This window comes from Salvelinus namaycush, chromosome 35 (assembly GCF_016432855.1).
Source record: "Salvelinus namaycush isolate Seneca chromosome 35, SaNama_1.0, whole genome shotgun sequence".
NCBI lineage: Eukaryota > Metazoa > Chordata > Actinopteri > Salmoniformes > Salmonidae > Salvelinus > Salvelinus namaycush.
Genome location: NC_052341.1, coordinates 9697110 through 9710571, shown reverse-complemented (window position 1 = coordinate 9710571; position 13462 = coordinate 9697110). Strand labels below are relative to the sequence as shown.

Here is a 13462-nt window from a genome sequence, read left to right as displayed (position 1 = left end):
GAGATCTAGTCATTTGATTGAACGGAAATGTTCTTGTTTATGCGCCAGATCTTGCTTCAAAAGGGCTACTATTTACAAGTGGATACATGACTTTGTTTGAGAGTGTGTAAATCTGAAGGACGAAATTAGCATTTGCTGAGGGCCACTTAATTGGAACAGCAGTGGTCTCTGAAATGGAGAAAGTGAAGAATGCACAGCGAGTCTGAGCTGAGCTGTGGCCTCGATCAGTTTAATTCCCCCTCATAGAGACCACAATGGTTCATTAAAACCCCTTCGGAATCCCTTCTGAATGTCAATGTAGAGAATGAACACTCTGTCTCGCTAACGCATTGGGCATGACATTGGGCATGAAATGCGAGGACTATTGCCTCAAAAGTTAAGTTTCAAGCAGTAATTCTTGTGAACACTGAAGACATTTGCCAAAACGTGTAAGCATGACATGATCCTGTGCAATCAATGAACAATTATTGAAAAAGGTCTTTAAGACAGTGAGAACTAGCTACTTGTTTTAGTGGTGATCTTAAGGATGTCTGATTACAGCAAGCAGTGATGAATTGGTGATAAAACCGTTGGGTAAACGCTGACCGCAGTTTTCTGTGAGTAAAGTAAAGCTCCCTATTACTATTAATGCTATTGTCTATTGTCCATAAAAAGGTGGGTAAACGTTTGAGCAAAAATAAACTCTAAAAAGTGTGCGTAAAAGGCTTCACCACTGATGGAAACATACAGTATGAACCAATACTGAGATAGGTGGACAGAAAACTGCTGCAATGACTGTACATTTCTGTTCTGATATAACCAGAGTCCTCTCCATCTTCCTTGTCCTCCCTAGTATAAATGTGTCCTTTGTGTTTCAATGCATACTCACCGGATCGATCTGCTCCAAAGACATGTTCCCAATACTTTTCTGTATGCTGTAGTCCTGATCCACGTAGCCATGGCTACAAGGACAGCAATGGACCAATAAGAGAGAGGCAGAAAAAGAGAAAATAAATTACAGCAGTCTATCACAACAGTTCCAGAGAAAGAACACATTGTCATCATTAGCCTACAAAGTGCTACAGCAGGACATGGTTCGGTCTCAGGGTCCATTTAGGACTTTGGGTCCACTGGCTCCATTACCTGGGGCTATGATAATAACAGCTTACTCTCAACAATCTTTGTATAAAACATGTAATTGTACTATACAGAAAGGTAATTGTACCTCATAGAAAGCTATTGTTGCACTATACAGAAATGCAGTCAGAGTTATTCATTGAATGGCAGCTTTTTGCGCATATTCTATAGAGAAGTACATTTGGTGCATACTGGGGAGCAAGACAAATATGGTTTAATGTGTTTTAAGTGGCTAAAGTGCCACTGAATCAAAACCAGTGACCAGGTTTCTGGAATAAATCAAATGTAACATTGATCCTGCAGGTTTTCCAGTTGTATCCATTTTTATTGTCCCTTCCAGCAAAATGTTACATTGGTCAAGATCAATCCCACTGATCGATGTCTGTGTGATTGATTTTCTCAGTGCCTAGCATTTGAGCAGGAGCCCTCCATAAATGAACTGACTTGTCTTTGTGCAACGTTAGTGTGCCTTGCCGAAGAACAAACTGATCAATGAAGACGCTCCGACAGTCCCCTAATAGTACACCACCTCAAATCTGACTCTGTTAACAAAACAAATGGGCTTACCTAACTGGCTAAAAACTGCTGGGAGATATTCTAATTTACACACACAATATTGCTGCAAAATGTTTTTACTGCAATGTCTCATGGCCTAATGTGGGCCTCTTGGTTTGATGCCATGGGTAAAGGTCAAAATCATAATTATCCTCCCAAAGCTTTATACATGTGAGGTTCACTTTCTCACCCTTTGATCACACAGCCCTTACCTTATGGCACTGAAGTAATCCAGGTGACCCAGAAATTTAGACTAAATGCCATTTGAAAGGCCATTTGATTAATGGAGCAAAAACAGCCAGGTTACAGGCTAATCAGGTTTCTAAAACCATAGCCTGTGTGACTTTGATTAGAGGCCTTGACCACCTAATTGCTCATGAGGCAACAATTACAAAATATATTGGGTCATATAGTGGCTCCCGAGTGGCGCTGCGGTCTAAGGCATTACATCTCAGTGATAGAGGTGTCCTACAGACACCCTGGTTTGAATCCAGGCTGTATCACAACTGGCTGTGATTGGAAGTCCCATAGGGTAGCGCACAATTGGTCCAGCATCGTCCGGGTTTGGCCGGTATAGGCCGTCATTGTAAATAAGAATTTGTTCTTAAATTACTTGCCTAGTTAAATAAAGTGTGATTAAACAAGGTCATTTAAGCATCACTAAAACAGTGCAAAGCTGAGTAGGGCTAAAAGCTCAGTGACATTGCCTCTCAAGCAAAAGCTTCCAAACCATATTGCCACACTACTTAGATGAGGACATTTAATCTCCTTGATTTATCATGTTGACTTAGGCCAATATCTATATATAGCTTTGTCATTTCATGGAAAATTAGTGAATTATAATACTGTATATTTAATAAAATATGATACAGAAATCATTCAGAACATATATATATGTACTATTCATGTCTTGAGTTTTCCTAGTGTGCCTTACAATTCTAAAAGAGAGGTGGTGCACATTACGATCAAAATATTGTAAAGGGGGATCAATGATACACTATAGAAGCTGCCTTTGAAATCTGTTAAGCCTTGGCCGCGGATGAAACCGGACCCTTCACTGGTAATCTAGCGTTTACCACAGAAAGTCTCAAAGTGAAAGGGAATCAGCTGTGGGACCTAGCGACCGACGGTCCACTGAATACTGAAGCACGGGCTTTGGGCTTATGCTGCCTGCTCAATTCTGATGGAGTGTTGCCCTGCCAGCTATCGCTTCTGCGTCCAAGTCCCCTTGTTTATTTGTTTCGATTCAACAGCTGGTTTGCTTGAGGACACAGGTTTGTTTCTAGTGCACAAGCTGGCCCCATGACACTACCTTATCTGACTGCCCCAGCATGCATAGCCTTTCATTGGAACATAGTGGGAACCTTTCTGCAGTCAAACAACCTCTATGTCGGCAATGACGCATCCAATTAAAAGAGGCCTCAATCGGGCTCCATTAAAAACCAATAGACACAGCTGGTTGGTAGAGTTGCCTTTGGGGAAAGCCTCCGTTGTTCAGCTCTCCTTTACAATCATTGGCAGGTGCAGGAAGGCAACAGGAGGGCTAGATGGCCAGTGAGAGGCAGGTGGAGGGGCTTTAATCTAAACCAGGACTCCCTGGTGGGTCCTTTCCTGAAGAAAGCCAGGACGGGCTTACACTTGTAGGGCCCAGGTTGGATCATTCCAACACAGAGCAGGGGACTACACCAGAGGCGATTTCAGAAAGCCATTGAAAGATAGCATGTGTAGAAGAGTTCGAAAGAGGAAGAAAGAGATCGCAGAAAGTAGAGAGAGGGAGGATGAAAGAGAGTGGAGTAAGACCGTGGCGGGGGGGTAAAAGAGTAAGACCGTGGCGGGGGGGTTAAAGAGTAAGACCGTGGCGGGGGGGTTAAAGAGTAAGACCGTGGCGGGGGGGTTAAAGAGTAAGACCGTGGCGGGGCGGTTAAAGAGTAAGACCGTGGCGGGGGGGTTAAAGAGTAAGACCGTGAGGGGGGGTTAAAGAGTAAGACCGTGGCGGGGGGGTTAAAGAGTAAGACCGTGAGGGGGTTAAAGTGTAAGACCATGGCGGGGCGGTTAAAGAGTAAGACCGTGGCGGGCGGTTAAAGAGTAAGACCGTGGCGGGGGGGTTAAAGAGTAAGACCGTGAGGGGGTTAAAGTGTAAGACCATGGCGGGGCGGTTAAAGAGTAAGACCGTGGCGGGGCGGTTAAAGAGTAAGACCGTGGCGGGCGGTTAAAGAGTAAGACCGTGGCGGGGGGTTAAAGAGTAAGACGGTGGCGGGGTGGTTAAAGAGTAAGACGGTGGCGAGGGGTTAAAGTGTAAGACCGTGGCGAGGGGGTTAAAGTGTAAGACCGTGGCGAGGGGGTAAAGAGTAAGACCGTGGCGAGGGGGTAAAAGAGTAAGACCGTGGCGAGGGGGTAAAAGAGTAAGACCGTGGCGAGGGGGTAAAAGAGTAAGACCGTGGCGAGGGGGTAAAAGAGTAAGACCGTGGCGAGGGGGTAAAAGAGTAAGACCGTGGCGAGGGGGTAAAAGAGTAAGACCGTGGCGAGGGGGTAAAAGAGTAAGACCGTGGCGAGGGGGTAAAAGAGTAAGACCGTGGCGAGGGGGTAAAAGAGTAAGACCGTGGCGGGGGGGGGTTAAAGAGTAAGACCGTGGTGGGGGGGGTAAAGAGTAAGACCGTGGCGGGGGGGTTAAAGAGTAGGACAGTGGCGTGGGGGTTAAAGAGTAAGACTGTGGGGGTTAACGTGTAAGACAGTGAGGGGGTTAAAGAGTAAGACAGTGAGTTTTTTTTTAAGGATTTTAGTTTTGTGTCAAAAAATACAAAAATCACCAGGAATTCAGCTAACAATGGCTTTCATTTAGGAAATCTGTTCAAGCATTCCCACTAAATAGTTTATATTTTAAAATATAATCCCTTTTCAGGCTTAGTTGTAGTCAATTTGCAGTGTACTAATTATTATTATTATTTTCCGTCCCCCCTACCATTTATTCCGTCAAAATTCGGCCTGCGGCTGAATCTAGTTGCCTACCCCAGGAGTAGAGTCAAGTAATCTTCAGAGAGGTCGTGGCGGTACGAAGGGCTTTCCTTGGCTTTATTTTGCTCAGGCAGTCTGTCGGTCATGGGTGGGTGGGCGCTCTCGGGGCCTGGCTATAAAAATAAAAGCTCTGGCTTCCAGTTGACACATTAGGTTTGGAGTTTGTGTTCCATTATCACAGTGTTTGGAGGCAGAGGAGACACTTTCTCAAAGGGAATCTGGTGTTTGGAACGTTAGGCCATTTCTGGGAAAAGTGGCACAAAGAGGATTTGGGAGCATTTGTGAAATGTGCCCTAGATATTTACTTTAAAATATGTTTTTTATTAAAATGAAGCTGTTTTCATCTCAACATCAAATCATTCCTGGGTAACATTTCTATTATAATTTAAAACAAAGTAACAAAAATAGCTCTTATCAAAGAGCAACTTTCTCAAGCAAGAACCTTGCTAGGACTGTCTGGCAGTGTTCTGAGTGGGGAAGGGAAAAAAGAAAACTAGCTGTTATTGGCAGAAAGGTTTGGAACTCTTTATTATGGTCTATTAACCAATTTACCGCCTGGTAAATGTCACCAGGCAGGCCACAACTCCATGCCACCAAAACAGGCTGAAATTTCAGGCAGTTTTTAAACAGCTTTTACTCTAAAAGGGTATTTATCATCATTTTCACAGTATTATTTCAACCTCAGTGTGGAAGCGTATATAAAAACACAGGACAATCACATTTTTGACTGCACTGGGACTTTAAGATGTATTCTCAGTTTTATATCATATTGTACAACAGCTGATGAAACCAACACTGTAAAAGTGTGACAACATTTGATCAGTGTTATTTCCTGATAGTTGCTGGTTGAAAATACAATCTACACAGGACCTTTTAAATCAGCAGGTTTGCATGGGAGGGCATTTCTGCTTTCCATGGTGACATCACCAGGCGGTAAATCCCCACTCAGACCACTCCCGGACAGTCCTAGCAAAATTCTTGCTTGTGAAATAGTTATTCGCAAAAAAATATATTTTTGCCAATTGTCATGGAAATCAATTACATAAAGGTACTTCATTGTTACGCAGAAATTATTTGATGTAAAAATGTTTGCATTGATGGTTTGAGGAGCGTTTCTCACTGCTATTTGTTTTAACCTCTAATTAAGGTGTGAATTCACCAGCTATTTTTTACCCCATTCTCGTGATATCCAATTGGTAGTTACGACCTTGTCTCATCTCTGCAACTTCCCAACGGGCTCGGGAGAGGCATCCTCCAAAACATAACCGGCCAAGCTTCGCTGTTTCTTAACACACTGCTCACTTAACCCAGAAGTCAGCTGTACCAATGTGTCTGAGGAAACATTGTACGACTGATGACCGAAGTCAGCTTACAGTTACCTAGCCCACCACAAGGAGTCCCCAGAGTGTGATAAGCAAAGGAAAGCCCCGCTGGCCAGACCCTCTCCTAACCCGAATGTTGCTGGGCCAATTGTGCACCACCAAGTAGGGATCCTAGTCACGGCCAGCTGTGACACAGCCTGGAATCGAACCCCAGACTGTAGACCACAGTTCTTTCAGTACCCTTACACTTGGGTTCCTACATGCCCCGTTGGTTTTGACAAGCATTATTTTTGGGGAGTGCATAATGACTATATTGTCATAATGAATGACCTAAAGCATCAGCAGAGGAATCAATATGCCAATTACCTGAGGTGGTTAAGCAAAAGTTGGAGTCATTCATCAGACTGCACTGCCGGTAGAGAGTCGGCTGTCAGCTGGGGAAAAAAGGACAGCACATTGGAAATGCAAAAGCTATCGGCCTCCACCACGAACTGACGGGACGGGTCAGGATGAACCAAGATGGGAGCTGTGGTGAAGCGATATTTGAGATACCGGAACGCCCGGTCGGTAGCTGGGGACCACGTGAACGGAACCTTGGGGGAGATGAGTGCAGACGAGGGGGAAGCCAGGGTGCTGTAGCCCCGGATAAAGAGGTGATAAAAGTTGGCGAATCCCAGGAAACGCTGCAGCTGTACTCTGGACGTAGGCTGGGGCCAATCCAGAGTACAGTCGGAAGTGGAGCATGTGTTCTTGGGTGGAGCGGGAGAAGACGAGGATGTCATCGAGGTAGATGAAGACGAACTGGTTCAACATGTCGCGGAGAGCATTATTAACCAGAGCCTGGAACACAGCAGGGGCGTTGGTAAGGCTGAAGGGCATGACCAGGTACTCGTAGTGCCGGCTGGCAGTGTTGAAGGCACTCTTCCACTTGTCCCCTTCCAGTATCCGCACCAGGTGGTAGGCATTCCGTATGTCCAGCTTGGAGAACATGGTGGCTCCCTGGAGTGGCTCGAAGGCCGAGGAGATGAGAGGTAGCGGGTAGCAGTTCTTCATTGTTATGTCGTTGAGACTCCGGTAGTCGATTCATGGGCGCAGGGTTTAGTCCTTCTCCACAAAGAAGAACGCTGCACCGTGCGGGGGAGGTAGAAGGATGGATGAACCCTAGGGAGTCCTCAAAGTAGGTCTCCATAGCCCTGGTCTCCGGACCCGACAGAGAGTACAGTCGTCCCTGGAGCGGAATGGTGCCTGGGAGAAGGTCAATCCCGCAGTCATAAGGTCGGTACGGCGGCAGCCAAGTGGCCCGAGCCTTACTGAACACCGTCCTAGTACTCTGCTGGAATGGCGGAGAGGTACGGGGCAACTTCCGAGCCCCAGGAAGACGTCTCGGGGCAGGCTGCGCTGACTTCAGACAATGGGTGTTGCAGAGCGGTCAATGAGGGGATTGTGTCGCTGGAGCCAGGAGAATCCCAATACCACGGGAACCTGAGGAGACTTCATGAGCAGGAACTAGATCGTATCGCTGTGGTTCCCTGACACACGTAGGATGATGGGGGTGGTATTGTGGATGACCTATAGAGCGCACGTCCATGCTCTAACGTCCATGGGAATGGAGAGGGGCTGAGTGAGGATATCCAGCTCGGTAGCCAGGGTAGCATCCATAAAGCTCTCATGTCTCAGAGTCAATGAGTACCCGGAGAGATTTTTACTGGTTCCCCCACAGCAACATGGCATGAAAAGGGATGTGAGTAAGGGGAGAGGAAAGGTTCTCCGTATGGCCCACCAGAGTACTAGCTCCTACCGGTGAGCCTGGTCTTTTAGTGGACAGGTGGAGATGAAATGACCAGTAGTCCCGCAATACAGGATGCTCTTAGTGTGAAGCCTGTATAGCCGCTCAGCTGGAGACAGCCAAGCTCTGCCTAGTTATAGGGGCTCGGGAAGAGGTAAATTGGCAGTCTTTCGGGGAACTCGGGGAACTCTCGTGGAACTCGGGTAGCCTCGGGTTCTCTCGGCAATGGAGCCATTGGGGACTTCCGGGATACCTCGGAGGTGAGGTGGAATCGAGTAGTTCCCGGGCTACAAACTCGTCCTTTACTTCCTCTGATACTCTGTGTAGGAACATGTCGAACAGCCCTTCTGGGTTCCAAGCACTCTCCGCTGCCAACGTGTGGAAATCCACTGCATAGCCTGCCACACTACGGGAGTTTTGACGTAGCTGGAGCAGCTTGCGAACAACAGAGAATCAAACACCTTCCGAACCTCCTCCACGAACTCCTCCAGACCGAGGCAGACGGCGGATTGTTGCTCCCACACCGCCGTGGCCCAGGCGAGTGCCCTCCTGGACATCAACGTTATGATGTACATTATCCTCGAGCGGCCCGAGGGGAACGAAGAAGCCTGCAGCTCGAAAATGAGGGAGCACTGGGAGAGAAAAGCCCGGCAGGTTCCGGAATCTCCAGCATAGCGCTCCGGAGGAGGTAAGCGGGGTTCTCGGGACACTGTGGTGGGCTAGGAGATCACCATTGTGGTAGACTGCCTAACAGACAACCCACGGAATTGCTCCAGAAATGTGTTAAACGCTCGGTCATGGCATTTGGCTAAGGTCTGGAACACTTCCATGAGACAATGGTGGCTCCTTGGGAGGAGAGGGTGTTGCGGAGCTAGTCCAAGTCTGCTGGGTCAGTCATGGCCAGTTCGTACTACCAGGTTTCAGGTATGACAAAGATGCAGACAGTGTCGAATAAACAAAAGTTGATTTCTAATACAGGGCCAGGCAAAGGACAGGTCAAAGGCAGGCAGGGGTCAATAATACAGAGAGGGTGCCAAGGGTCCAGAACGGCAGGCAGTCTCAGGGTCAGGGCAGGCAGGGGTCAATAATCCTGTGAGGTGGGCAAGGTATAGAACGGCATGCTCAGGGTCAGGGCAGGCAGAATGGTCAAAACCGGGAAGGACTAAAAAACAGGAGCAAGAAACAGGCAGGAGCAGGGGAACAAACGCTGGTAGGTTTCACGAACAAAACGATCTGGCAACAGACAGAGAACACAGGTATAAATACACAGGGGATAATGGGGAAATTGGACGACACCTGGAGGGGGGTGGAGACAAGCACAAAGACATGTGAACAGATCAGGGTGTGACAAAAGCAGTAAAGAGGCACAAGCTACAGCAGCACATCAACGTGTTTAGAAGGAATCAGTGAACTTTGCTGAAAGTTGCTGAAATAATTAAATGTTACTGTAATAATACTGCAACCTAAAGCATAGGATACAGGCTGGCTAAGGTCTTACAAAGTTGAACATCCTCATTGAAATGATGTCACTTGGTGGCTTATGGAGAGGAAGTGTTTTTCTTATTCATGCCAGTTGGAAGAAATGGTACGCCAACCCAGCGATGTGATTCATGTTTTACACAAGAGATGTTATTAAACTCAACCATGAAGAGCCTTATATTCCTGTCTGCACAAATTCCACAATTCACAGCCTCTAATATATTTTACGAATATCCAATAAGCATCTGACTTGGGAAAGCTTCCACTTGGATGTTTCCGCCCCCAAGCTCTAACACGATTCAGTCATTGTTAAATAGTGTTTGTAAAATTTAACACGAAAGAAATCCCAAGAAAGTCTGAAATTTCCTCAGGCCGTCAGAAAAGATGCAGAGATTCTAAACTTTTGAGATATATATGGATCTGACTTGAAGTCCAAAATGGCCACTGAAACAATTAAAGCACATGAGAAGCTTTTTAACCACCTGAGGAGCATTGCCAAGGTACAGCCATTTCTCTCTCAGGCTGATACAGAGAGACTCATCCATGCTTTTACGACAAGCAGGCTTGACTACTGTAACACTCTCCTGTCTGGTCTACCCAAGAAAGCCATTGGTCAACTGCAAAACATACAGAAAGCTGCAGCACGGGTACTGACCAAGACCAGACAGACAGCACATATTACATCGGTTTTAAAGTCTCTGCACTGGCTGCCTGTGAGTTTAGAATACATTTTAAGATTATTCTATTGGTTTTTAAATCAATCCATGATTGTGCACTCCAATACATGGTCAAACATGCTTTTAAGGTAATTTATGTACCCAGTAGGTCCCTCAGGACCTCTGGCACTAGCCTTTTAACTATCACAAAGCCTAGGACCAAGAGGCAGCCTTTAGTTACTATGACCCCAGCCTCTGGAATAGCCTGCCAGAGAACCTGAGGGGGGCCAAAACTGTGGACATATTCAAAAGAGATCTTAACACACCTTTTTAGCTTTGGTTTTACTTAGGGTGATTTTTAGAAGTTTAGTTTGTATTGTTATTCTTTTGTTTTTATCCTCTTATGTTTGTTGTGTAATAAATATTATTTTCATTATTTGTATTTGTTTTTTCCTGTTAAGCACATTGTGTTGCATTCCATGTCTGAAATATGCTGTATAAATAAAAGCTTGATTTGATGAGGACCTTTCAGGTGACATCAATCAACGCTAAAGCCAGCATGACAGGATATGGGTCATTCTATAAACTAGGACACCAGTGAGGATTTCCTACACTGGACAACTTGTTACAGCTGTTGATAAGTCATTGATAATAAATCAGCCAAAAATGGTCATGTCATTACATTAAGATATAACGGATCATAGCTATATTCAATCAAATTCACAGGTTGATTTAAAAACCCGTTTAACCCGTTATCATGGTTAACGTCTTGACAGATCTGTATTAACAAAAGTGTGTGAAATTAAACCGTGTAAGTTGTTATATGGTAGTGTAAGTTGCTATATCATGTATTAAGCATTAATCAGTTAAATTAGATACTGAACTTGAACCTTGTAAGTATCCTGGATCTGTCAGACCGTTGTTTGTATAGAGGTCTCAGAAATGCAGTGCAACATCATGTCTCCTTATGTTACAGGGTGGAAACAGTTTATGGACAGACAAATTCAAAATAACGTATGCATTGCGAAATCAAATGCTTGAACCGGAAGAGTCACCTCACCTTGACACTTAAAACCTAAATTGATACTGTCATTAATGTGGTGCTTCAATAATTATGCATAATACTTGATGTGCATTTGGTGTTCAGCTGATTAGTTACACCCTGATATTTTCACACATCATCATCAGATCCAGGAAGGAATTTCACCCGAATGACAGTCAAGTGACAAACAGTTGTTGTGATTGTAACGGTCGTCATAGTCGTTCTCCTCCTCAGACGAGGAGGAGCATGGATCGGACCAACACGCAGAGTGGAAAGTGGTCATTATTTAATGAACGTAAACTGAACACTTACACATACAAAAAACAACAAACGTGACCAAACCGAAAACAGTCCCGTGTGGCACGAACACAGACACGAGATACAAACACCCACAAAACACACGTGAAACCCCGGCTGCCTAAGTATGATTCTCAATCAGGGACAACGATTGACAGCTGCCTCTGATTGAGAATCATACCAGGCCGAACACAAAACCCCAACATAGAAAATAACACATAGACAACCCACCCCAACTCACGCCCTGACCAACTAAATAAATACAAGAAAAAGGAAAAACAGGTCAGGAACGTGACAGTGATAGCACATCTGATGCAACAAATGCTGGGAAAAAGGTGTTTGCGAGGAATGTCCAGAATATATTGGTGTCTTATACGTTACTCTGGTGAAGACAGTTGTACCTGGATCCAGGATGGATCTAATATCCCTAGCGAATTGATGCTGATCATCTGTTGTTGTCTGCTTGATTTACAGCAGGGTCTCGTTAGATTTAACAGAGAAAGCATCAAGGTAATGAGTTCATGTTTTCATATGTTTTTGTTCCTCAGATAGGACAGAGTCTATTGTGCACAATTGTGTAAAATAGACTATTGCACAACACCCAACCCAGTTCCTATTGATTCTTCTGGATAGAATGACAAATTACATAGCTTAGTGGTCTTATTCAAAACATGATCTGGTAATGATATAACATGGCAAATACATTTTGTTTTCCATGTCACACAATACAAGGGGCTTGAAGTAGCCTACTTGAATTTTGTCACGCCCTGGCCTTAGTTATCTTTGTTTTCTGTATTATTTTAGTTAGGTCAGGGTGTGACATGGGGGATGTTTGTGTGTGTTTGTCTCGTCTTGGGTGGTTGTATTGTCTAGGGGGTTTTTGTAGAGTTCATGGGATTGTGTTCAGTGTAGGTGTTTAGGAAAGTCTATGGTTGCCTAGATTGGTTCTCAATTAGAGACAGCTGTCTATCGTTGTCTCTGATTGGGAGCCATATTTAAGGCAGCCATAGTCATTAGGTAGGTTGTGGGATATTGTCTAGGTGTAGTGTTTAGTGTCAGCACATTTTGTTTGTATAGCTTCACGTTTGTCGGTTTATTGTTTTTGTTAGTTTGTAAAAGTGGTTGTTTCGTCTTCATTAAAAAAGAGAAGATGTATTGCTATCACGCTGCGCCTTGGTCCTCTCTTTCACCATACGACGATCGTGACAAATTTGAAGCTCAGAAATTCAAGTACTTGAATAGGCCTACCTTGAAAATCTGACATTTCCTCAATTTGGTGCTTGAAAAGTTATTATAAATTGGCTACAAAAATTACAAGTTCTCCTGCTCCCTTATAATTATTGTGATTTCATTTTTTATCTGTTTTTGTGACAGATGTGGCCACTTTCGTTTGTTTCTCTCTGATTCAATTGAAGGGTGTTGCGCTACTCTGGGTGTTGCGCTACTCTGGGTGTTGCGCTACTCTGGGTGTTGCGCTACTCTGGGTGTTGCGCTACTCTGGGTGTTGCGCTACTCTGTTGCAGTAAATTAACGTGTGGTTATAGGATGACAACATCTAATGCTGGCTTCAACTTGGCTTTCCATACAAATCCTTCCATTAAAAAAGGAACCTGGTGTTTGGTCACTTTCTCATTATAATAACAGTGATGGTGAGATTCCTGGCTTTATTATGTTTGCCTGCATCAGCCACATAGGGTACAGAAAAATCTCCATGCATCCAATCTATTTAGTCACCATGTCCACATTATTGTTACATATTTCATTTTATATCAATGCATTGGCAAGGCCTACAAAATGTATTATTCTTGAAGTGGTAATGGGCTACTTTTTTTGGACAGTTTTTGCATGCTTTTTTGGGGGGGGGGGTTCTATATTAGGCCCTACATATACACAAGTATATAAATTATACTTTGTATAACACTGAGGTCCTTGACAATTACAATTAAGTGCTTGAATGTGACTAGCCAATGTCTGTATGAACCCTGCTTAAAGGATGTTGTTGTATAGGTGGAATTATGGGCCAGTTTGCATGTATTCACTTTAATTCCTCTAAGTACACGTGGAACTTTTTATTTCAAACCATTTGAAATGTTGATCCCAATGTCACACATTGGCTCCATTATTTATAGAAAGACCCATATCTTTTAAAGAGACGTGGCTTTGGGAGCTTTTGAAGCGGCGACAAATTGGATACCGT

At 44.6% G+C, this 13462-nt stretch overlaps 1 pseudogene; it reads right to left on the bottom strand.

The window, feature by feature from the left end:
- Nucleotides 1-13462, bottom strand: part of LOC120029394 — a 114373-nt pseudogene that overhangs the window by 44258 nt on the left and 56653 nt on the right.